The following is a 26,950-nucleotide window of genomic DNA, read 5'->3' on the forward strand; positions in this document are numbered from 1 at the left end:
TCCTCCTGTATGTATTGCTCCTGAAACCATGTTAGCCCTTCCAGAGAATCTGTCAGTAATCAAATCGTTTTGGAGAAATTTTAACTTGAACTCAGGGCACAGAGTGTCTATTGTTTAGCACTGGGGAAATTTGGTTTACAACAGCTGGTAAGGGCATCACATGCCTTGAAGTTGTTTCTCTTTATTAGCACTGTCCCCAAGGCTGTGCTTCACATCTACAATGCTCCTGAGCTGGTCTTGGCTTACAGCTGGTTGACCTGTTTTGGTCAGTGTTGCAATAGATTTAGATGCATGTGTGCTACTTCTTATGCTGATTATTTTAGGTTAAATTTCTAAAACATAAGGCTTTTTGTCTTCAGCTGGTTTTGAATAATCCCAAGCCTGTTACTATATACAAATGACTTGTTTATTATGAAACAAACATCACTGCTATAATTCAGTCTCAATGTGATATAAGGACTTCCAAACTCAATTAAATGCTTGAACAACAACAAACATTTCTTAGTGTAACTGACTCCACAATAATTATAACAATTTAGGCACTGCTACAATTATGTAATGAAATTTGACTTCTAACACAACTCAAGTCTGTCCTTATACCACAACAAAGAACTTTTGGGATAGCAAAATGCACTGAACTAAAACTGAAGGAAACTTATTTATTTACCAATGTCCAGATGAGTTACAGGTGACAGATTACCCTCTGGTAATCTGCATTTTGACAGAGGCCCATTTATAATGCATGAGTCATGGAATATCTTCAAGCTTGGGTGTAATCCCCCGGTGTTCCAAACCTCAGGAGCGAGAGGAGGTAAGGGCAAGGTTGTTGCCCAGTAGTATATTACAAGATGATGGAACGTGGGTTCTCAAACAAGGTAAGCAAAGGTTAATTCATGGAAGATAAAATGGAACAGAAGAATGAAGACCTTGATTCTTAAAGCAGCTGCTGTCCTCAGTTCCCTCCAGCTTCCTCTGGCTGCGCCAGGATATTTACATCCCTTACGGAGACACACTGTGAGACACCATCACACGTGGGACATAAACACGCCCCGCTCTGGCCTGTATCTGTATATCCTCCCTGGCTTCACGCTGCCATAGGTGGGGCATTTTGAATGTGGCTGGACCTAGGGTATGTGAGTGAACATGATTTTAGGGTGTGGCAGCTGATTAATGTGCTGATTGGTTAGTACAGCTCAGGAGTGCACTGATTGGTTAGCTCAGCTCAGGATGTGGATAACGGGAAGCACCATCCTGGAAATGGGTTGTACCAGCCAGCAAGTTTGCAGCCTAGACAGAATGAACAAAAGCAGGAGGCTCAGTGATGTTCTTCACCGCTTCCATCCTGCCATGGAGGTTTCCCTTCAGTGATGGCCCTGCGTGTCACCAGTCAACTGCTGACTGAAACTTTACAGACGGTGAGCTGACTCCTACAAATCTTTCCTCCTTTAATTCATGGGGTCAGATATTTTGCCCTAGCAATGAAAAAGTAGCTAAGACACATTCTATTGTCCTAAAACACCAAAAATTCAAAATGCCAGCATCGTAAAGTAAACCAAACTCGGCAGATTGAAAAGACGGTATGCTGCTCGCTAAAATATAGACTGCTTGGTTTAATTCCATTCTTCACAACGAGCTTTGTGTTGCTGGGGAGGTGTCGCCTTAGTCCCTGGGTCTGCCTGAGGTTCTGCGGGGCTTGGGCCAGAAGAGAAGGGCTATGGAGCTGGCTGTGAGAGAACAGGATGACCTCTTCCTAGTATGGCTTTCCCTGAGCAGCAGGACTGTGCTCTGTAGCCGCTGGTTCCAGTTGGTAGCTTCTCCAGCGTTTTCCAGATGCCCCTTGAGCCACCCCTGATCAGCTGAGTGGGCCTCCTTGCAGTGTCTGACTTTCAGCCCCTGAGGGCCCTTTCCCAAGCCCCTCAGGCACAATGCCTGTTCTCAGGGGTCTTCGGGACCCTTCCCCTAAGCTTTGAAATTTTAATAATTTTGCTGTTCTTTGCTCTTCCAGCTCTAGAGGTGGGAGTTGCAAAGTAGCTGAAATCTTAGCTTTCACTTTTTTATTTTGGAATTTTGCAGTACTGGGCTGACAATTCTTTCTGTTGGAATTTCTTTCCTCAGAAACTGGTATAATCCACACTTCCTGAGGGCATGTGATGGCCAAGCTGGGTTTCATGATTCGAAGAGACTTAAACATCAAGGTTGGCCATTGGTTTGAGTCTCAGGAAACTTGCTCTGGCAAACATTAGCAACAAGATTAGTGCAAAATATTTGTCACATTTAAACATCTACAATTTTAAACAACTCTGTTCTTGATATATCCACTTTTATCTGTGGGAAATTTTGAGCCAAGAAATTATTACTGTTTTGAGGCTAATTAAATTTCCCAATATGGAAGAGAAATGGGATCCTAGAAAATTGAGTTCATCTACCCAAATTTATACTGTTTATTAACAGTGAGGACAAGAATTGTGTGGATTTTTTAGTTATATCATTTGTAGGACTTCAGAAAAATGTCACAGTTAAGTGATAGATAATAACAGTACCTTTGAATAATTTGGAAATATCATTTTTTTGAAGACAAAGAGAGAATCTGTGAGAATTAATTTTTCAGTCCCCCTGAAGCCATCAAAAAACTAAGCAAGACAAAATTTAATCGAGAATAGGACAAAACCCCTATAAGGGTGGGAGAAATCATCTTCTATGGCTCACCAAATGTAACAGAGGTGTGGGAAAACCTTGGATCTTTGGTCATGATCCAGAAAGACAAATAGCAGGAGAAATGCTCACCTGTCCTCAACTGGATGGTCATTCAATTTCAAATAATCTCCCAAAATTGGGTTAAACTGATCCAAGAGTATCACTATAGCAAGTTTCCTAGAAAAAAAAAGAAAAAGAAAAACTGGAAGAAAAGTTTGTAGAATTTATGTATCAGTTTTTAAATACAATGTCTAGTATAAAATTAAAAGTTATTCACATGCAAGAAAAAGGCAATATAACATAAATGCAAATCAAATACAGAGAAATAAAAGACAAACACACAGTGACTCCAGATGGTGGAGTGGTCCGACACATTCTTGCAATAACCACGTTTACTGTGTTTGTGTAAAAAAGACAGAAAATTTTAGAAGGGAATTAAAAAATATATAAAAAATGACCTAATAGCCTTGAGTAAGAATCAAATAAAAGCTTTTAAAGTGAAAAATACTAAAAAAATCACAAGTTCAATGAGCAGATATAGAGGGGAGTATAAAAGAATTAAGATGTGTTATGTACATTTGTCAACTCATAATGAGTATAATTAATAAGTGCTGCAAACATGCACTGAAACATTTTTAATGAGCTGTTTTAAGAGGTGTTTAGATACAGCTGAAGAAAGCATCAGTGAAGTAGAAGGTAAACTAGCAAATGTATAGAACAAAACAGAGAAAACCAAAAGGATAGAAAACTCAGAAGTAAGAATAAGAAAGAAAAGAATCCCAAGCAGAAGGTTGGAGGCACAGGAAGAAAAGAAAAATGATGTGAAATGAGATGGATATTAAAGTACAATTGTTCAAAGCAATACCATTAAAATTTCATAGTCTTTTAAATGTTTTGATGCATGAAATGTATTAAAATAAAATTATGATTTCCATTCCTTTTCTAGAATAAGAAGAGGCGGTATAGAAGGAAAGGATAAAACAGAGCATGGGGTTGTGGAGAGAAGAAAGAGGAGAATGAGAAAGAGGAAAAGGGGAGAGGAGGAGGAAGGGGAATCACACCTAAAATATACCTCAGTCACCTATTTCCTCAAGTTGTCTTCTGTGAAAAAAATTTATAGCTTTTGTTTTTCACCCAGCAGTAACTCTTTAGCAGAGCTTGACCTTAGGTTCCAGAAAAATTTAGAAAAATACAGAGTCCAACAGTAGATGCGGTGATCTAACTTACCTTGTAAGAATAAGTGCTTAGTGTGTCCCAGGCACTGCTACCAGTGCTTTGTTGAATTAACTGGCTTGGTTCTCCTAACAGACTAGAACTGGGCCCTGTTTTCACAGTTTGTCTTACAAATGAGAACATGGAGCCTAATGAAGTGTTCAGTCAGAGCGGGAGTGAGGCTGGAACTGGAGGCACCGGCACGCATTCCCCTACAGATCTCCTGTTAACTTGGCCCCTCACAGCTCTGCTCTTGAGGGGCGCTCGTGGCCTCTGAAACCTCAGACCCTGTAGTTCCACTGTCTTCATGAGATGACAGTCGGTCACTGTAGGCTGAGGACTGTGACTCACAGCACTTTTCACCCCAGGGCACTCTTAGGGAGTACTAGCTTGGATATTTAGGAGCTGTTTTCCCCAAAGCCAAGATGTTGAAGCTGGTCCCAGCTTGCGGTGCTCCTGGGAGGTAAAGGGAGCTTTAGAAGCTGGCGCCCAGTGAGAAAGTTAGGTCATTGGTGTCATGGCTCCCAAGAGGACACTGGGACCCTGCCTCTTCCTATTTCTCTTTGCTTCCTGATTACCATGGGGTGAACAGGTCTCCTCAGCCACACATTCCTGCCATAGTGAACCAAGCCCCCACAGGCCCAGAGTATTGAATCAGGGTCAAGTGACCGTGGACTGAAACTTTAAGCCAAAATAAATTCTTTCTTGCATGGCTGATTGTCTCAGGTGTTTTTCCACAGTAAATCAGAGCTGACCAGCACCCATGCTGGGTGCTGCCATCATCTGTGGGCTGCTGATCTTCAGGGCATGGGCAGAAAAATGGGACCTAGAAGGACCTGAGAACCTTCATGGTGTCCACACTGCCATTCCATGCAGCGAGGTGCTGCCTGGCAGCAGAAAGGAGTGTGTGCTCTTCTCTCTCTCTCTCTCTCTCTCTCTCTCTCTTTCTCTCTCTCTCTCTCTCTCTCTCTCTCTCTCTCTCTCTTGTGCTGATGAAGGCAAGGGGATGGAGGTGGTCTCACAACGCAGGCTGATATTTGCCAGCATTGATAGATACAGCACTTTCTCCCTGGAGTGAAATCCACTGGCCTTATCTCAAGGACAAGAGTGGGCCACTGATGGTTCTTACCTATGCTTTGCATGCAGACAGTTTGGAGAACAACATGGGCCCTCTTTGGGGAATTAGAAGTCATCTGTGCACATATCAAATAGTGCCTTAGATCTGGATAGAACTGAACTTCACCAAAAACTGGATGGAAGAAGAAAATGACAGGACCCTAAAATGACCATTAGGCGGGAGTTCCTTCTCTACCTCTGTGTCCCTGCCTCTGCGCTTGTGGTTTTGCTTTGAGGATGTGCGATTACTTTGTCCTGGCCCTGAGCAGTCAGGAACCTCCCCCAAAGAGCTGGGAAAGCCCTTCTCTGTCTGGGTCAGAAAATACTGTGGCCCTGAAGAGAAGCCGAGGTCCACTGTGAAGAATTTCCAATTTTGCTGGATTTTTAAAATGCACCGCGTTAGGAATGAGCATCTGGGAAGCATTTTCCTCAGATTGAGGGGAGGCACAGGCTGGCCTTGTCCTTCCCTTGGGGCTTGTCAAATGCCAGTCCCAGTGGGGTCTGTGAGCCTTCCCACCTGCAACTCTCACTATCTACACCTCACATGGCAGGTGTCACTGAGTCACACAGAATGTCACACTTGAGTGCTTGCTGATTCCCATATGTTGCCCCACCAGGAAGGACACTTATGTTCTTCACTCATGGCCTCACTACTCAGAGTAAGGCCAGGAACCCTCAGACACTCAGCTGAGTGATTGAGCGTGTTCTGTTCAGAGGATAACCCAATTGGTTTCCACACACACATGCACTTGTGACTTTGAAGCAAAGGGTTTTTACACCCCACCATAATCTGTACTTTCTACCCATGGATACAGACCATCCCTGACTTACACTGATTCAGAGTAAAAAATTTTACATTCTGGATTTGGATCTTTGTCACCATGCTGAGCAGTGGTAGTAAGGTGGAGCTCCTCCCCCTAGCTCCCTACTGTCAGGAGCATGAACAGCCAAGACTCTGCTTTGTTACGTGTTGCTGAGCCAGACTGCTGTGCAGGTTAGGAGTGTCACATACATCTGTGACTCGGGACACTCTAGACTCACAGTGAGTTTAGCAAAATGTTACCCCGCTGTAAGTTTAGGCACATCTGTGTTTCTCAGACCTGGAAATCCCTGCAGGGCTAAAGAGCCATACTTTGACCTACGGAGCCCATCCAGGATTACCTGGCCTCATTGGAGCCTGTCAGCCCCACCCTGGCCCTGATGTCTGGGGATGGCACGAAAGCCTCTCCTCAGTTAATTATCCCAACAGCACAATCTTCCTCCCTGACCTGTAAGACTCTTGTCCCCTTACCCTGCCAGTAAAGCCCAGGCTAGACTTTAGGAGCTGGGCGGATGCAGCTCTTGGTATGGATAACAAGACCAGGGCTGAAGGGTGGGTGCTCAGTGGTCAGGAAGGGCTGAGCCCCTGCCAGGAGCTCAGCAGGAGCCCGGACTCTGGTCCAAATGTCCTGTGACTTACTCTTAACACAATCCAAGCAGAGGCTTTGAAGACCTGATTTTGTATTCAGACATCAGCCTTAATCAAAGGCAGCACACAGTGGGACAGAAGGTGAGTCAGGCATGAATAACCAAGTTTGGCAGTTGGACCCTCCCAGAGGGATGAACGTCTGAATGTCCAAAAACACAAACAGATGACAGCAGCAAACATACCACAATCTTTGGGGACATAGCCAGACAGAAAGAGGACAGCCTGCCTTAGAACTGGTCCATTATCTGCATGCCTCAGTCTGCACCAAGAGTCACATCAGCCCTCAGTGGTGCATGAATCCTTGTCTTCAAAACCCCACGCAGCAGTCACAAACCAGACCTCTCCCTCCATACAGACCCAGCGGAACTCTTAACGGGACTCCATTTTCTTGCAGCCAACATGTACCCCGGGCTGCTCAGGAAGCACAGTGCTAGAGCACTGGGCTGAATCCTGCCTGAGGCCCAGGGGTCCAGCCCCAGCCCTGAGAATGGAAACTTTTTAAAAATCCCTGTGAATCCACATTACGAGCTGGACACTTATGGCTAAGGTATTTTCCTTCCCCTGCAGTTAGTGCCCCAGGAATCTGTCCCTGAAACATTCCCCAAGGAGGCCCACACAGGGCCATACTGCTGTCTGTGGTTCACAGGCTGCTGAGCAGAAGTGACTCACTGATGACAAAAGGCAGCACAAATCCCGTGGAGGCGCAATCAATACGGATATTTTGGGCCCTGTTCATGCTTCAGCAAATCCTCCTTACTCTTTCCTTGCCCTTACTGTCCTGGCAGCTTCACAATAGGCACTGCATGCACTTCAGATCTAATCAGAGTCTGAGAAGCCCACCCTGCGCTGCTCATTGGAGGACCAGCCCTGACAGAAAGGCCGTCTGCCAGGTGCGGTGATAGGAGAGCTGAGTGTGGGCCCAGCGAGGCCAGGGAAAGAGCTGATGGCTCCGTGCTGCTCATCATCCCCTTTTGCTCCCCTTTCTCCAGGCAACCTCAGGCATCTCGGAAAATCTCACTTCCCAGCCACTTAGGCCAGGAGACTTCCTCCTGGTGACGCAGTGCCCAGGCAGGGGAGGCAGGGCTGCGCTTCTCTGGGTGGATCACTTTCTCCCTCATCGTCTTGTGATTCTCCCCATTCTCTCACCTTCTTTTCTAAAGTGTAAGCTCCCAGAGGGAAAGAAAAGGATTTTACTCACTCTTACATTTCTCAGGTATCTAGAAATGCCTTGATCCATAAAAACTGTGCTGAATGACGGAGCAAACTCAGAGAATGAAACCTCTCTTCTTCCTCCTCTGAACTCTCTACTGGTGCTCAGCCCCTGCACCACAGAGGAGCAGATCGAGTGCAAAGGAAGATTGGTGTTCACAGTGTGACTGCACCTCACTATCCTTCCTGGTTTCACAAGCATGGCGGGTGGTGGCCAGTGGAACCTGGTCCATCATTCAAATGCAGCCTCATGGTCACACAAGCTAGAGCACTGCCCAGCTGGGCGTAGTGGTGCACACCTGTCTGAGAGAGAGAGAGACAGAGAAGGAGAGAGAGAGAGACAGAGAGAGAGAGAGAGAGAGAGAGAGAGAGAGAGAGAGAGAGAGAGAAACAGAGACAAAAAAGAGAGAAAGACAGAGAGGCAAAGACACAGAGACAGAGAGAGACAGAGGGAGAGAGACAGAGGCAGAGAGGCAGACAGAGAGAGAGAGAGAGAGAGAGAGAGAGAGAGAGAGAGACAGACAGACAGACAGACAGACAGAGAGGGAGACATACAAAATGCCAAAGAAAGATACAGAAGGAGGCAGAACTGGGAAGAAGTTCTGCTCTGCCTCCTTTTGGCCACAGACATCCAGGTTTAGTTAACAAAAAGAAAACCATGACTTTTGCAAAGATGTAGAATTCCAAATCTTCAAGGTTAGTTGAATGTTGCACTTCACAATTGCTGGACAAGTCACAGGCTGAAGGTTTTGTGAAAATATTTTCAACCACCAAAATTTTTTCAGTAGTATCAGGTACTTCCAGGAACTTCAAATAAAAGAACAGGCAAGGCCCTGAGATTCCAGAGTCCGTTACCCAAATCCACACGCGTTCACACTCTGGAATGCTGTGTCCAGCTCCACCACTTGCTCCAAGTTGCTCCAGGTCACTGCAGTGGGCCCGGCTGCTGTTTCCCCTGTCCTCTTAGAGGTCATCAGACCTTCGGGGTCATCTCATACAAGCTAGGCAGGGATCAGTGGCCTGTCCCAGGGCCCGACTCTAGAGCACACTGTCTGCACAGCAGGGAGGAACCAAGGGACAAAAATGATGAGAAGTGAGGATAAAAGGAATGACGCAACATTTTTCGTCCAACATTTATTAAAAGTTTACTGTGTTGCGGGGCTTTCTTTTGGGAAACACAAGGCACAGAGGAAATGTGCACTGAATGCTTAAGTTTAAAATGTTATTACAGTGAAAGATACACTGTCACGAATCCCCCTCAGCATCCTCCTCCTGCTTCACACACACTCATCCCCTCTTTCTTGTCGCTTTCTGAGGCAGTTCTGGAAGTGCTCCTTCATGTTTGTCTTTATGAAGTGTGATCAGAGATGCAGAGAATGTTGTGCCCAGCGTCATCCGATGCAAAGGCAGGCCCATGAAAACCCAGTTTACCCTCACCCGTCTTACTCACCTGACCTGGTACCTCCAAGCCTCTGGCTCATCTCCAAAGCCAACATGACTATGAAAGGTAAATGTTTTGGCTCAGTTCAAGATATCAAGGCAGCCACAGCACAACTAAAGATCCTTGAGAAAGAGGACTTGCAGAACTGCTTCAGAAAGTGGCAAGAATGACAGAACGAATGTATTTTAACCCAGGTGGGGAGTATTCTGAGAGGGATTAATGGCAATATGTCGCTTACTGTAATAAAGTTTTAAAATTTAAGCATTGACAGTATTTTTGGATGCCACTACATCCCTAGAGAGGCAAAGAAAGCTGAAGAGAGCTGGGCACCAAAGAAAACCAAGGAAAGAAATTCCTTCAGGAGGAAAGGATCATTCATAAGCTTTGTGCCAGGCAAAAGGCAAGTCAGGTGGTGCCTGCGGTCACCACTGAATCTGATGATACTACTGCTAACAGTGACAGATTTTATGAATGTGGGAGCAGAAACAAAACTGAAAGAACAAAGAGCAAAATGGAACATAAGGGACTGGAGCCACTCAGTTCAAATAACCCTTTCAGAATTTCATGGAGAAGAGAATCCTAGTCAAAAGCCTGCAAGGTGAGAATTGGGATTAAGGGACTGGTGTGTCTGTCTTTCAGGTGAGAGTGTCTGAACATGTTGAAGTCCAAGAGAGCATGAGTCAGGCATGGCACATGCCTGTGACCCAGCACTCTAGGAAGCTGAAGCAGGAACATTGCAAATTGGAGTCCAGTGAGGGCAATTTAGGGATTCAGGGAAATACTCTCTCAAATAAATAAATAAAAGATTTTTTGTATTATTCATTGTGAAGGCCCTGGAACATGCACCCAAAAATAAAGAAATTAAAAAAAAATTCAAATAAGCTATTGGATGGAAGAACATAAGAATGCAGCAGTGGATAAAAGATGAGCTGGGATTGTGAGGAACAGAAAACGGCCAGAGTCCTCAGGAATAGAAAGTGGATGGAGTCCTCAGGACCAGGAAGTGGATGGAGTCTTCAGGAACAGGAAGTGGATGGACTCTTCAGGAACAGGAAGTGGATGGAGTCTTCAGGAACAGGAAGTGGATGGAGTCCTCAGGAATAGGAAGTGGATGGAGTCTTCAGGAACAGGAAGTGGATGGAGTCCTCAGGAATAGGAAGTGGATTGAGTCCTCAGGAATAGCAAGTGAATGGAGTCTTGCACAAAAAGGGTAGAGTTGGCCAAAGACAATAGGAAGGATGTACAGTACATCCAAGTATAACCTCTTGATAGTTGAGAGAGGAAGTGAAGGTGGAGACAGTGTAAGGAAAATTATCAGTGTGGAAAAGAAGGGATGGGTTAGAATTTGGGGGAGCCCTCCCCATTGGCTTCTGTCTTCAAGTTCATTAATGAAGAGTGGTGGGAGACATGGCCAGGGGACTGACTGGTGGGGTGGGGGGTTTGCTAGGACGATGCAGAAAAATTGTAAGACTGTGCTGATGTTTCAGACCATAAAAATATCATTATGCAACTTTCTTTATAGCATGCAACAATGAAAGTCAGACTTACCCAACAGGAGATATGAGATTAAGAAGGTGGATGGAGTAATTGCAGCTTAGCACTTTATTGAGTGATTTCTGATCTCAGTGCTTACAGCAGACACACACAGAGAATGGCATCTCATAGTGGCTTGTGATATCAGTGCAGGATAACCTGATCTTACATGTCTCCAGAGCCCAGGAAGTTTCTGCAGTCAGTCAGAATGGCTGTTTATGTTTATGTTCTTGACTTATCTTTTCCTACAATTCTAAAATTTCCACCAAGATAAACAATTTGAGGTAGGAGGTTGTGCTGATTCATGGTGCATATTCAGCAAGAACCTGGGTGCTCTTTGATCTGTCCAATGCCAAGTTCAAACCACAAGTAAGCCAGTTTCACCCATGGTGAACCCCACCATAGTACTGATGAATCAGTGTGACCTGTTACTAAAACACTTCCCATCAAAACATATTTATTTTCCACTTAAATGATTCAAACTCATGGAGGCTCACTTTTTCCTCTTTTTCAAAGTGGTGATGCATGCTTGTCATCCCAACACTCTAGGAGGCTGAGACAGGTGGACTTTAAGTTTGAATCCAACCCAGACAACTTAATAATTTAGAGACCCTTCTCAAAATTAAAAAAAAAAAATTATAAAGGGCTGATGATATAACTCAGCTCAAAGGCCCTGGGTGAAATCCCAAGTATCATTAAGGAAAAAAAAAGTTCTTGATTTAGGAAAAGCAAAGGAAATTAGCATAATTCAAAGGAAAGGCAAAATGAGGCAGAAGTAGGTGGAGGAGGTGGAGAGGGCTTTTTTAGAGGGGCAGGTAGTTCATGAAGACGCCTCCCCTGACTATGACAGCTTAGTGCTTCTGTGATGTGCAAGTGACACTCGACAGGAGGGGACTGCTCAGCAACATGTTTTACTCTCAGTCAGTAATGAGATAGCAAAGCTCCCACTTCAAAGCCCCAACTGCCACAGAGAGGCTGAAAGCACCCCAGAATTTCAAATGATCTCTCTGACTAAAGGATGAAGGATTATGTGAACCAGAGGATACACGATATTATTGCTTGTTTGATATCTGCTCTTTTAGTTCTTTCATTTTTTTTGGCTTACAAAGGGACAGTCTGGGGCCTCCACAACTCTTAACACCAAAGATTAGCACTGCTGGAGATTACTGCTGCCTGGAAACTGTGAGGGCTCCAGGACATCCATAACCTTTATCTTTCCTTTTCTTGTCAAATCCCGACTGTCTGTAAAAACACCCACAGCCACTCCAGATCTGGTGACAAATGTGGTGCAGGGAAACAGTATCCAGCTTGCTCTGGAGATGGAGATTTCCTGACAAATCTGAACGCTCAGAGATTACACTCAGATTCTTTTGAGGTTTAATCTCTTTTTCACTCTGCAATAGTTGTGGTCTCAAGGGGTGAGAAGACGAAAGGCCGGAGGGAATGAGAAGCATGCCCCAACACATGGACATGCATTGCTCATAGCCAAATCCATTTAGAGCTAGAGGTATATAATTTTCAAGGCATGTTGTACCAGGAGACGTATCTGGAGTCTTTCATGTTGGGCGAACTCACATTCTGGAAGTAAGGTCATTCCTCATGACTTCACTTTTGTCATCCCCAGCCGTGAGAAAAAGTAACACTGAGTGCCCCAAGAAAGTACGAGACCCAAAGGTTAGAGTTGACTACGGATTCATCTACTTAAAGTAGAGAGCACTCTCTTCATTTGCATAGAATAGGCTCTGAAGAATTTCTCAGTTTTGTTATCAAAGAAATCCTGCAACATGTGACATAGATTGAGTACCCCTAATTTGAGATTTCAAATTCTAAAATGTTTTGAGCACAGACATGATGTCACAAGTGCAAAATTAAAATGTATACAGAAATAGCAGAGTTGTCATTTGAACCTAGTTCTGGTTCACTCTAAATCTAGGTTGGGCCACATAGTCCATAAGTGAGCATCAGGTTGACAGTGCACATGCGGGAGCTGTGTGAGTGCCACCTGCTCCGGCTAGCATTCTTCTCCTTCCATCTGGCTGGGAACCTCTGGCCTTACTTCTATTGCTTCCTACATTGCATGTATTTTTTCTAGCACTTGCCTTATGAGCATTAAATGTGTGTTTATTTATCTCTCATTCCATAGAGGCAACAAAAATCTAGCACACAGTCATGGCATGTTTAATGTTTATTTATCCAAATAAAACTAAAGGGAATCCTCTTTTCTTTAAACCTTCCAATAGGTCAAAACAATGAAGCAAAGCCATGCAGAGTATGCCTTCTCTAGTTGGCTGCTAAATGCCTCTCAAGGGCCCATGTGGCAAAGGCTCACTGCCCAGGCAGGTTGGTGGACCTGGGAAGTGGTAGACCTGTTAGGAGGTGGGGCTCAGTGAGAGCTCCTAGGTCACTGGGGCCGTGTCCTGGAAGGGGATTTCAGGACCCTGTTCTTTCCTTTGTACTTTCTTCTTTCCCCTACTTTATGCTTCTCTCTGGGTCATTAAGTGAGCAAGTTTGCAGGCTGCATTCCTCACCGCTGACATCCGGTACTCTCCCAAAATGCACAAAGCAATTAATAAGTCCTCCTAATCTTGGACTGGAAGCAAAACAACCATGACACCTCTTGAGTTAATTTCCTCATGCATTTCACTATTTTGATGGACTACTAACACAAAAATAACACAAAACAAGAAAGGAACCAAAAAAAGGAAACACTTTGTAATCAGTTCCACAGTATCACAATTGCCACCGAAACATGTTAAGACATATCAGTGACATGGAGCTCCATGTGGCTTGGGGATGCAGTGTGTTGCTTGGCTTTAGATCCCCACCCCCATCTCAGTTCAGCTATAGGGTCTTGGGTCAACTGTCTGGACGTACACTGTATACTGCTTGGGCCCCTCCAGCTCTCCTATCAAGAATGAGTGATCTGAGTAGTAATCAAGATGAGGGAATGAGAAGCATGTCCCAACACATGGACATGCATTGCTCATATAATTGGGTGTCCAGGCTTTGGGTGTAAATATAGTGAGAGGAGGAATTAGGCTCCATGTGGCAGGATTAGACAGCAGGATTTGAACACTTCGTCATGGACTCAGGAGGAGCAGGGTATAGTGTGTCCTAGACCCCAACAACCAGCCCTGATGAAAGGCTCCTGATGAGTGTCTTTCTTTCTCTGGTGCCAGCAGCTACTCAAGTGTTGTTCTGTGTGCTGCCTCCTTCCCCGCCTGTGGCCTGTTGAACTTATCTGTGATCCTTGTCTACAACTTTTTAGGCACAGACTAAGTGACCAGGTTGCTGACTCCATACCTGCCTGCAGTATGATTTGTGTGACAGGACCCCTGAGGTCTAAATAGTGCTTCAAAACCCTGTTAGCACATCACCTGGCAAGAGAGCGAAGGCTCTGTCTTTTCTCCTCCTTTCTCCCCTCTGCACTGTGCCTCTCTCTTCTTGCAGTGCCTCAGGAACAGCCCTCTGTGAGTGGGGACCCTAGAGTCTTGAGATTTCCCCAACTCTTGTTATTCCAACTGATCAACAACATTCCTGCACACGTTAACCCCATCTAGTTCCAATGTCTTAGTTCCTTTTCTCAGGTTGCTGAGATAAAATACCTGACATCCTAAGTTAGATGAGGAAAGGTTTATTTAGCTCACAGTTTGTAGAAGTTTCAGTCTATAACTGGCTGACTGCATGGTGGCAGACAGCAAAAGCAACAAAGCAGAAGGGGCCAAACTGGGGAGGAGAGAAAGCGCAAGTCTCTTTTCCTCCCTTATATTGTATGCAGGCTCCCCACCCCAGGGCAGGTGCAGCACTCACACCTCTAATCCCAGCATGGGATTGGACCATGAATCAGTCACAAACTCTAGAACCCCACCTCCATGACTGCATGAGGCTTTGAGGGGCCATCTAGACACAACCCATAACACCTTATAGTCAACTTATGTAAACTTCCATTCACAGCTTGCATCACAAAAGGATGAAAAATAACCCTTCCAAAGTATGGCAGGGCTTGCAAGTTGTACAATGGAACCAAGAAATACTGATGGAGTGGCCTAGTTTATCTCAGGCACTGGAGATAAAATACATCAAGACATCTTCCTGGAGTACACAGTGTGTAAATGAGCCAGACAATAAACAAATAGTTCTAACTAGGATCTCACGGGCTGCTCTTTATGACAGTCTCTCAGAGGGCAGGAGCTGATTCCAAGCTTCTGTGGAGAGTTCATGCTATCATATTCAAATGTTGAGGGTTGGGCATTTAAAGCATTGGCCAGGCAGAGACAGAACAAGAGATGCTTCCAAAGGCATCATGAGCAAGTCACTTCCCGATTGCCTTTCACCTGCCCCAGGCTGCCATTGGTCCTGTACCACGCTTCCATGCCTACCAGTCCTACTTCAGCTTATCAAATATTTACACTGACATTTCAAATATATACATTATTTACTTTAGATTCTATAAAATATTTACATATCATGAAAAATATATACTATATTTTTATCTTACCGTGTTTCTCCTGCTGTGAGTCAAGAAGGCTGTTTGGAACATTCCTAAAATCACAAAGAAGGACTGGGGTCCAAGGAGTCAGGGTTAGCAAATCAGGAGACAGAAGCAGTATCCTTCTGCAACTCTAGGATAGCAGGTCCTCTGCAAAAAGAAGCAGGGCATCAAGGATATGTCCAAGAGAAAATAACTGTGCATTTGATGGTTTCTGATTGTCACCCTGCATTATGGAGCTTAGTAAGCACTGAGACCAAGGTTGGTCTGAATTCAAAATAACAAAAGTTCTAATCACCTTTGAATTTAGAGATGGCAGGTTCATGGGTCCATTGGATCAAACAGCAGGACAAGGAACATGGGGGCACCTGATGGAGTGTGTTCATTGTCTGCAGACGTAGTCAAGAACCTTGGCAGCCCTGCCAGGTGCCCGGCCCTCTCGCTGTGCTGCTCCAGTGTCAGAGGGGTCACCTTCCCACTGCTCATCTCTTACCACAGGTGAACTCTAATGGATAGCTGTGAAACCCATTGCTCTGAACCTACATTGTGAGATCTAAACTTTGAACTATGCGTCTCTGCCTGTAATGCATCTCAGCCTGAGCTGCCATTTCCTGTTCTGTTCCTAATAGTCTGGAGACCCAGTGGGCCACACTATCTCTGAGTCTCTCTTCATTCCACTTGTCCCTTTCCCAGTTTCTGCAGTAGAAGACTGTATGGTTTAGGTATGAGACGTCCTCCTGAAGGTTCAGAAGAGGGCTCTCAGAAGGTGAGGCGCTCATGGGCTATAAACTCGGCAGTGGATTCACTCACTGATCGACTGGAAAGTGATGGAAACATAGGAGGTGGGGGCTCCCTGATAGGAGTGGACCATGGGGTAGTGACCTCGAGGAGCACCTCAGCCCTGCGTCCTTCCTCACTCTTTCTGCTTCCTGGCTGCGACGAAATGTGCAGTTTTCCTCCCCCATACTTTTCCACCGTGAGGTTCCTGTGTCACCACAGTGCTGAATGCAAAAGAGTCTCCTGACTATGGACTGAAACCTCTTAAACTATGAGCCAAAATAAACCTTTCCTCCTTTGAGCTTTCTCCCGCATTTTTCCCAGTGCCCGCACACTGACATAAACGTTGATGATTGACTTCCAGCTTAACATCAGCTGTGTTGCCCTGTCTTTGAGATTAAGATCAGGCCTATCCTATTTTTCAGTCATCAAATGGTTTTGGCTTAATGTGTTGGTCCTGAGGCATAGAACAATGATAACAGCCAAGAGTGCAAAGCACTCAGTCAGGGGATGAATGTACAGTAACTTCAGACTCGGTAACACTGCAGACTGTAGGCCCTCCCGCCACAAATGCCTAGATGAACCCAAAACAGAATTAAAAACCTTCCTCAGGGTTGTCATTTTTTAAATTTCATTTGAGTGCTGGAAAATCTTATGGGAGCTGGATTGCAGTGGACAGGTCAGAATCTCTACAGTTTTAATCACAAAAATGGCCTGACCAGCTCTTCCTGTAAAGATGTGCACAATAGTCTTGGCACAGACAAAGAGAACTCAGCTGATTTCCATGCCCTCTGGATTTACTGTGTTCCCTTATAAAAGAGCTTTAACTCAGCACCCAGCCCACTGTGGCCCTTCTGACTGTTCACCAAGTGTAGATGGAATGTTTGTATTATGCTATACGTCCACATTCACAGTGCACTCTTGGAAGCAGACACCAGACCCTCACCAGATGCCAAGCCAGGTGATGACGCATTGGGAACTTCTCAGCTTTCATAATAGTGAGCAATAAATTTATGCTATTGATAAATTTCCCAGTCTACTTAACTTTAATGGTGTGATCTGGCTTTATGGAATATAAAAACCATGCATCAGTCTTCCTGCTCTCTTGTGGCAAGACTCTCCTAGAGATCTAAGTCTCCACTTTTTGTAGCAGTGACCTACTGATTTAAACTACTCAGGCTGGAAGAAGGAAATATAAACTGGGGGTTTATAAGCAGCAGTCACATTCGCTCATAGTTCTGGAGCAGAGATCCAAAGTAAAGGAGCTAGCAGGTTGCTTACTGGTGAGGGTTTGCTTCCGGGTTCATGAATGGCGCCTTCTTGCTAGTACAGGGGCTGAGATAGCTCTCTCTGCAGCCTGTTTTTATGGGCACTAACTAACCCCACTGAAAAGGGCTCATCCTCACAACCTTACCATCTCCTGAAGTCCTCACATTATGACTTAGGAAGCCGCCATATGAAATCAGGGGAATGCAACTTTCAGACCATGCTACTAAAGCTTTGCATTTGCTTCCCAGATGCCTGGGAAGTTAGAGGCTGCTGCTGTTTCCCAGACCAGGCCTTCCTCACAGAGACATCGTGTTCAAGAATGTTGGCAAGTTGTGCTCGCCTAACCCAGTCAACCAGAGCATGGACCAGGAGAAGCATGGGCCTGCCTGGCTCTCCTCCCAACCCTCAAACAATTCTGTCCTGAACTCCACCCTTCAGGGACCCAATGCCCTCTGTCCCTGAAACTCAGCCAGGTACTAACTTACCTGCTGGGTGTGAATCTGAGGGATTAATGTATAGCTCTGGGTACCGGACTTTTCATGGAAAGCACTGCAGATTAAAACACAGTTTCAAGAGGATAAAAGATTGAATGGTTAAAAACCCAGGGGGCACATGAGGGGTGATGGTTGCTGTACCCTGGAGGAAGAGGGTGCCTGGGTGGGTGAATGTCTTCATCAGCACATTAAGTGGGAGGCAGAATCCGATTCCACCCAGGCCATGGTTCCTGGGGCCCTGCCAAGGTCTTGGAATTTGTTGGAGAACAGCACTGTTAGCCATGCTGGGGCTATCTGCCTGCAGCCAGGATGGTGTCTGAGGCTGTCAGATTGGGGTGGGGGTTGGAGTAAGGGAAGAGTAAAAGAAGCAGATGCTATTGAAATAGTTTATTGGCTTGGTTCATTAGGCACAGTCACTACCACAGAGAGCACGGATTCCTGCAGAAGCACTCGCCAGAGAGCGCGTGATTTAGGGGCTTGCCAGAAAGTACGGACGAGGATCGCTTTGAAGGTATTACGCTTATCTTAACTGGGATTCCTTCTAAAAGATGGAGCATGCAGACACGCACAAGGGGTGTGTGTGTGTGTGTGTGTGTGGATTGAGAGAGAGAGAGAGAGAGAGAGAGAAAGAGAGAGAGAGAGAGAGAGAGAGACAACAGTGTCACGGTGCTGGGGTATATAACACAGTCATGCATTCCGCTTTTCCCACAGTGACGCCACCAGGCACTGGGGACTGTGATTAAACAGGGCTGCTCTGTGTCAGCCTCTTTCGTCCTCAGCACTTTAATTCCAGAGATAAGGGTCAGAATTCTGCACATAGCACAGTGGTGCTGGAAACCACTCCGGCCGCTCCCTCCTCTGGTCTCCACCCCACACCCTGCCGGAGCGAAGGGATTTGTTCCCACTGCACACAGAAGGGCTCCCATGTCCCCGGGGGCAGCACAGTCAGGGCTCTTAGAACTGCTCCTCTTTTACTTAAAGTTTTGCCTAAGGTGTAACATATTTTGTGAAAGAATAATTTTAAGGCAACTCCATGTAACCATCACCCAGGTTAGGCAAGGGAAGTTCACCTGTGCCTGGGAAGGTTTCTGCTTCAGGAAAACCTGCAGCTACCCGCCCAGCAGCCCTGCCTGGCACCGTTCACCCAGGGCCGCCTGGCTCCCCCACCCCAGCCAGCAGACTCCCTGCCCTTCCCAGCAGCTGTACAGTGGCTTTGCTTATTTAGTTCTCCCAAAGTGGAGCTCGCATCCAGGGGAGGGGTATCAGAGGTGATTGGCTTGAGGGATGGGCACTTTCATCACCTCCACACCCATGACCCTGGCTTTTCCTTGTTTGTAGCAGAGTAATACTCCATGGTGTATAAACTGCACATGTTCTTTACCCATTTATCAGAGGATGGACACATAGGCCACTTCCAAGGTTTAGCCATCAGGGGTCATGCTGCTATAAATATAGAGAGCATGTGTCACTGTAGTGTGTGTGTGTGAGTGTGTGTGTGTGTGTGTGTGTGTGTGTGTGTGTGTGTGCGTGCACTATCCCAGGATGATTTAAGGAACAACATCAGTTCCTGGGGTATACAAACTGGAAAATCATGGAGAGGTGTACAGTGCTGCCATCAGGAAGCCCGCTTTGAGGCATCTCAGTGGGGCTGGCCAGAGATAAAAGGGACTTGAGTCATTTAATTTGTGGTCACCACGTCCCCTAGTAAGGTGTGCATGTTTCCTGTACAGAGTCTGGATCCTCCCCAGCCCACTCAATCCAGGTTCCCGCGGGCATCCAGCAATCTGTAGCTGAGTTAGAATCCCCGATGTCTGTAGCCATTGGACAGGCGGGAGGATGCACAACTCAGTGCCTGTGTTTCAGAGCAGAGCCTGAGGCAGGAGCAAGTCCACAGGCAGCTTCCAACTCAGGGCCAGGAGGACAAGGCCCAGGTTCCTGGTCAGGGTCTGTCTTTCCCTGCATGCCACGTGAGGGATTGCTTCTGCAATGCTGAAATGAATTGTTACTGTGAACGGGGCTGAGAAAAGCCAGGACCAAAGGAGAGAGGGACCAGGGACCTCATCAAATGTGAGAATATCTACCTTGGCAGAGTGTCCAGGCCTGTGCCCCTGACCTTGGCAGTGGCTCTGGGTGGTTTTAGGAAACAGCCTCTTCTCTGGGTCTCTAGTACAGCACAGGACCAACGACTGCGGGACATAAGCTTTGGCCTTCATGATGGGACCAGGAAGCAGCCTCAATTTATCCATCAGCAAATTTTAATTAGACTTCTACTGAGGTGAGCACAGGATGCTCTGGAAGGAGGAGTGACAAGACAAGGGGGCAGTCCTTCTCTCAGAGGGTGCACTGGGCGGGGTGACAACAGGGACACAGCACTGTGGGCCTCTCTGGGTGGGGTGATAACAGGGACACAGCACTGTGGGCCTCTGAGCTGGCACCTCCTTCCTCCCTCCATGGGTGACTCAAGTGCTGGCTGGGATGTGTGGGAAGACCTTTGCAGCTAGTCAGGCAGTGCTGGCCAAGCTAGCCCATGAGTAATCAGCACTGCCCAGCGAGGGCAGGGTGTTCACAACAGTCCTTGGTGTCTGCACATAGCAAGGAAGGGGATTCTAGAACATTCACTAGTTTGGGAAGACTGAGCTGTGCACAGACACTTGTCGTTGACTGGCTCAGTGACTATGACAATTAGATGAATCACACTCTGGTGAGTGTGTTACTCCTTCTGCCTCGCTACCTGCGTGTGAACCCGGTCGGCAAGTTTAGCTGTTCCCGAGGGACCCATGTGTGACCATGGCTTTTCAGAAGACTGTGTTGGATTTTTAACCTGAGGCTGAGCCCTGGTTTCTGTTCTTGGTCTCCTCTCTACCTTTTGTTTACTTGTTTGTTTGTGTATTTGTTTCTGGAAACAAGGTGTCCCTCTACTGCGCAGGTGGGTCTCAGACTTCTGTGCCTAAGGGAGTTTCTTACTTCATCTTCTGGTGCAGACTACAGGCTTCCCCAGGCTCCTCCCCACTTCTGAACACACACACACAGCTCTCTCTCTCTCTCTGTGTCTCTCTCTCTCTCTCTCTCTCTCTCTCTCTCTCTCTCTCACACACACACACACACACACACACACACACACAGTGTAATAAACCATCCTGCAGGAGAGAATGTGCATACATGTATTTATGTGTTTGTGTGTGCCTGTGTGTGTGTCAATCTGTCTTAAAAAGATGTCAGCTCTATTTTTAAACTAAAGGAAGGGAATGAGGTCAAGGAATATAAGCCAGGGTCATGGGTATGGAGGTGATGAAAGTATGTGCATGTATGAAAATATCACAACAAACCTGTTACTTTATAAAATCAATATGCATTACCAAAAGGGTATTTTAAAGAAGATGCCAGCCCTTGCTAGGTTTCTCCAGAAGATAGTCATCACTTTTCACAGATCTGCTTTGTCCAGAGAGGGCAAGGAGTGCTGGGCTGTGGAGAACGTAGGTCCCCCCTCCCCAGGGTGGTGGTAACTGAACCTATTTTGCAGCTTAGGACAATGCTGGTCCTCCCAGGAGGCTGGGGAGAGGGCCATCAATTCAAAAAGCCTGATTTCAGTAGAGTAACTAGGACAAAGTCTTTCAAGAATTGGAGAAATAAGAAAGATGAAGGCAGATGTTGAGAAAGGCTTTTCTTTGGCTGACGCTGGACGGTGTTGTGCCTTGTACACTATTCAGAGACAGCAAAGATGAAGAGAAGACCTCTGGGGGAGCAGCGCTTGGATAAGTGTGCGTGGGGGCTGGGTGCAGAGGGGAAAGGGGAAAAAGGTTGGTGAGAAGCGCTCCTGGAGGCCACCGCCCCACAAATGATGGTTCTTCTGATGGTTCTGCCCTGTGCTGTGGGGCTCTGCTGGATGAATGAGACTCTTGGGCACAGGAAGGCGCACATGAAGGGCACCAACAAGTTTGATGGCATGAAAACATGATCAGAAAGGTCCTGGAAGACTCCTGCAAAGGATAAAGGATAAAGCATGGTGGCATGGATGTGTGGAGTGTTTCAAAGGAATCTTGACTTTACACACACCGGAAGACAGAGGATCTGGAAGCAGATCCAGGAGGCAGAAGTAAACCTACTAGTTTCTGAGACATTAGGAAGAAGAGGGTCTTTCCCCTAAGCCCCAGAAGTGTGCTTTGGAAATCAGAGTTCTTTGGGAAGAGCCAGAGTTTATGAAGCACAAGAACAAGGATAGATTCTATGCGTACATCAACTCCCCATGATGAATGCAATCATATGTACTCCAAATATTATGCACTACTAAAAACTAGCAAAAAACTAAAAGGGAATGGAACACTTTTATTATTAGTTAATAGAAGAATGATATAATAATCTCTCCTCTTGTTCTGTGTCAAGCAACTATGCTGTATGATGATGATGATGATGATATTGGTGATGATGTGAAACAAAGGTCATTAAGAATATGTAGCCCTTGCTCTCATAGATCTTCAATCTAGAAAAGGCAATTATGAAGCTTAAAAAATTACCAACACAGCTATTTAAGTACTATAACATTGATACAAGAAAAGCTTTTGTGTGAAAACTCTAGTGGCCATAACACACACACACACACACACACACACACACACACTTGTATACATGAATCTGTCTCTATCTATCATCTGCCTAACATGGGAATGTAACAAGACCTGAGAGGTAGAGGAAGCTTCCCTGTAACAATGACCCTGGAGCAGAAGATAGCAAAATCTGTAAGTCTGGGGAGAGAGATAGATGCCAGACTCGCAGAATATCTTGAGGAAACTAAAGGTATCATAGTCCATCAGCCATCGAGCTAAGATCAGTAAAAATGGAGAGAGACACAGAGGTGGGGTTACAGTGAGGTCACACATGGGAGAGGAACGGAACAGTGTGGCTATTCCAGTGCAGTTATCTGCGGAACTGAAGGAGCACGTGTCCACTTGAGCAAGCAGGGAAGACACATGAGGCTTGAGGGACTGAGCTCCCCTCAAGCTTCTGGGCAGGACCCAGAAGTCACCTGGCTTCAGTAGCTCTGTGGGATGGATTCTTGTACTTCATAAGTGGCCTTAGAGCAGAAGACACTGAAATTCTCATCATCTGGTCAAACTTTATCTTGCATTCTCCTTGCTTTGCCCAACCTTCTCCTGGATCATGTTGGTGATGTGAGATTAGCGTAAACTAAGGAAAAATCATCTATGGAGGAGAAGAAGCAAATATCCTGTATGTGTGGGAGGTACAGCTATGATAATCTTGGATGATCCTCACATCCTGGCATTTATATCCTTGACAATTTCTTCTCCTTCAATAACTTGCTTCTAACCAAGAGAACGTGGAAGCATAGATTAGTCATCAGCTTGGGTCTGAGGTTACAAAAGGATAGGACTTTCCTTGTGCTAAGGATTCTCTCTTGCTAGCTTTGATAAAGACAACTTCCAAATTAAACCAGGTGTGGTGACACACATCTCTAATGTCAGCACTCTCAAAGGCGAGGGCAGAAAGTTTGCAAAGTTGACCCCAGCCTGAGCAATTTAACAAGATCCTGCTTCAAAATAACAAATAAAAAGAGGACTGAGGTGAAGGCCCTTGATACAGTCCTTGGTATCAGACACAAACATGTCCACCACATTGGAGAGGCCCAGCCAACAATGAACTGAGGATGAGCTGAAGTCAATGGAAATAACTGACTTTCACTACCAACTATGTAAGTGAACTTGTCACAGATGCCTCTTCACTTGAACCTGCAAAGTGAGGCTGCAGCCCAGGGTGCACCTTTGTGGGAATGTCACTAGAGACCAGGCTGAGCCAAGCCTAGATTGCTGACACACAGGAGCTGGGAGATAAAAGCAATTTGGCTGCTACAGGCGGGGGTATTCTTGTTCTACTGTAGAAAGTCAACTAGAAAGAGAAAGACTTGTTTTGACTCAGAGGTGTCAGTCCATAGGCAGCTGGCTGCACTGTTTCTGGGCCTGTGGTAAGATAGAACATCACGGCAGGAAGGTGTGGCAGAGCAGATTTACTCATTTCATAGTAGCAACTGAGAGAGAGACAGATACAGAGAGAGAGACAGAGAGATACAGACAGACAGACAAAGACAGAGAGTGCACAAAGGGAAGTAACCAAGGACCAGGTATCACCACCAGGTGATGACCCTCTGACCTGCTCCCTTCAACTAGGCCCATCTCTTCAGCCCTCATCACCTCCCAACAACCTGCCAAATTATGAGCCCATCAGCAGATCAATCTGTCTGTGAAGTTAGAGCCTCTTGATCCATTTACCTTCCTCTGAATGTGAGCCGTTAGTGGCCATTAGATCCAAGACATACTACACATGGGTAACCTGTTATGTGGTAATAAGGTTTCAAAATATTTATTCATCAAACAGCTTCTTTGTGGTTTGTAAGAGGATTTGGTTGAAGGATGGTCTTCTGTTTCTCAGACAATTGTCTCAGGAAAATCACTGTGACCACAGTCCACTGAGGTTGAAAAATTGTACTCACCCAAAATGATGACTGCAAAACTAAAATCCTGCTCAGCACACTGAGAAATCCTCTTATTTTGTTGATTAGTTGTTTGAGCCACTGTAGATCCAACTCACATCGAATCTGCAAGAGCTTCCAGAGAGGTCCTGCCATAAACAGGCCCAAAACTGCGGAAGTGTGGTTTACAAGCTGAAACGGCCAAGGGGCTGGTCCCCCGGAGACACCCTTCTCTCACGAAGGTGCTCTTTCATGCTTCTGAGGGATCTATGCTCCCTTTCCATATTTGAGTAAAAAGTATTTGTTTCTTCTGCCTGAAGACAAGCTACTTTATAGCTTTCCTGCTTCTCAGGCTCCTCTTATAAGTACAAAAAACATTTACTACTTTTAAGTTCTGACTGACAGTCTGGTCTGCTAGACGGCAAGTGAGAAGAATGATCTGTGTAAAGTCAGAGCTGTATTATTGATTACCTTTAAAGATTATTTTCAAAATAATTTCATCAGTCCACTTAGGTTGACATAATAAAATTCCTGCCAATAAAAATGGCACTGGAAGATATACTTGCCATAGAAGACACAACCAGGATCTCAGATTCATGTCCCAAAATAAACTTAGAAGGCAAAGAAACCAATTCCTAGATGGACAAGTTACATAAACAGATGCAGCCAATTTAAAACAAATTTTCTTTGTACAGTTTCCATGTCCACAGACTGAGTCATGAGCACTGAAAAGAGTTTTTGAAGCCATAGAAAGATGGTTTTAGAATTGCGTGGCATAGTTTGGAAGCCAATTTCTTTTCTGGGATGTGATTTGCAAAAGGAAAGGAGCTACAGAAATTAAACAGAAAAGCCCTATACTTGTTGATATGAAACCTAGGAAAATCAGGAGGCACAACGAGAGAAGTTTGAAGCTCCCTCAAAGAGTATGTTTCAAAAAAGTTCCATTTCTTCCTAATTTTTTAAAGTGGGAAATAAACATCCACCAGCTACATTGATCTTTGCTAACTCTCTCCATGAACTAGTAGCCATAATAAAAATCCCTATTTGTAGATTCTATAAATCTGTAGATTTTATATCTCTATCTGTAGATGTCTCTTTTTTGAACTTTACAAAACCAGGTAAAACAGACACTAAACTAGATAAATGTGGCATTATAAACACATAAAATAGATGTTATGCTAGATAAAGTTGATATTAAGTGAAAAGTAAATCACTAGAGGTTATGAGGAACAATTAGGAGAAAAGGTTACAGAGTGGCTGCAGAAATTCCCAGTAAGAAGGTGATATTCAAGTAGCAGAGGGAAAGGGAGAGACCCATGTGGTTTCCTGGGAAAAGCACTCCAAACAGAGCAGCGGACACAAAAGTGCTGAAATAGGAATCACTAAGAATATTTTCTGACAAAGAAGATAGAGAGGAATCTGAAAGGCAACAGGTAAGCCAAGAGTATCGTGCTCCAAAAGCCAAGGAAAACAATGAGAGACATTTGTGTAGAAGGAGGAATACACCAACTGCACTATTTCTGCTAGGGAATTAAGAAAGTTGAGCTTCGAGAATCAACCATAGGATTTAGCAAAGCAGAAGTCACTGAGGGTTGAGGACAAAGTCATTTTGATGGAGTGATAGGACTTGAATGCGATGGTGGTGGCTGGACAGGCCACCAGGAGGACAGATATCAGAAGCAATAACATACATGTCTCTGGGGATTTTTCCCTTGAAGGAAAGGAGAGAAACATGAAACTCTAACTCAGAAGCGAGCTGAGGAAGTCTTTTTTGTGCCTTAATGATGGAAATATCATTGTAACTCCACCAGAGAGGGGCAACCTAACAGCGGGAAGGCTGGTGTGGATGAGTGTCTTGGGCAGAGAAGAGTGAGGCTTGGTGTCCGGTCACCTAGACTGGCCTCAGAGTTGAGTAAGGCCACATACACTTTCAACATATGACCATCTTTCACCTTTTTAACTGGCCATCATTATGAATTGTGTCTCCTCTTCTCTCCAAAAATATATGTTGAAACCCTAACATCTACAGTCTTAGGCTGTGACTATGTTTGGAGACAGAGTCCTCCACCTAGTCCACTTGTTCTGTGTAATAAAATACTGAAGACTAGGTGTTTCATAAATAATATAAATTTTTTTCTCACAGTTGTAGAGGACATAAAAGCCAAGATCAAGATTGCAGAAGTTTTGTGTCAGAGGATCTGTCTGCTCCTGGATTCCAAGATCGCCCTCATGTCGGGGAGGCTGGAAGGCAAGGGGATAAAAACTGCAGCCTCACATGGAAGGACAGATGGAAGGTTATAAACTCACTGCCTTGACCCCTTTAGAAGGGCTCCAGCCCCCTAATAACTAGTCCAGAAAAGCCCTACCCCTTAGTACCATATCACACAGTGCTTACATTTCAGTACAGGAAATTTGGAAGAGACATCCAGATCATAGGTTTAAAGGATCATTAAATTGTTATCCTTAGGATGGGTTCTAATCCAGTATGACTTATGTCCTATATGAGAATACAATCAGTCACAGTAGCAAGACTACATGAAGACAAGGAGAAGAACTGCAAGTCAAGCAGAGAAGTTCAAAAGAAACAAACCCAGATTCCCTGAATGGTAAGGAAAGGACATTCTGTCTTTTAAGCTACTCAGTCTTTTTGTGCTTTGCTATGGCAGCCCAAGAAGACAAATACAGCCACCTCCTGTTTCTTTCCTTGGTCAGGAGAGCCACTTTGGAGATTCAGTGAAGGGAATTTTCATAATGCAAACAACTGACAGAA

The sequence above is a fragment of the Cavia porcellus genome, unplaced genomic scaffold (genome assembly GCF_034190915.1).
Source record: "Cavia porcellus strain 051 isolate PalLab524CR breed Dunkin Hartley unplaced genomic scaffold, mCavPor4.1 scaffold_7, whole genome shotgun sequence".
Classification (NCBI taxonomy): domain Eukaryota; kingdom Metazoa; phylum Chordata; class Mammalia; order Rodentia; family Caviidae; genus Cavia; species Cavia porcellus.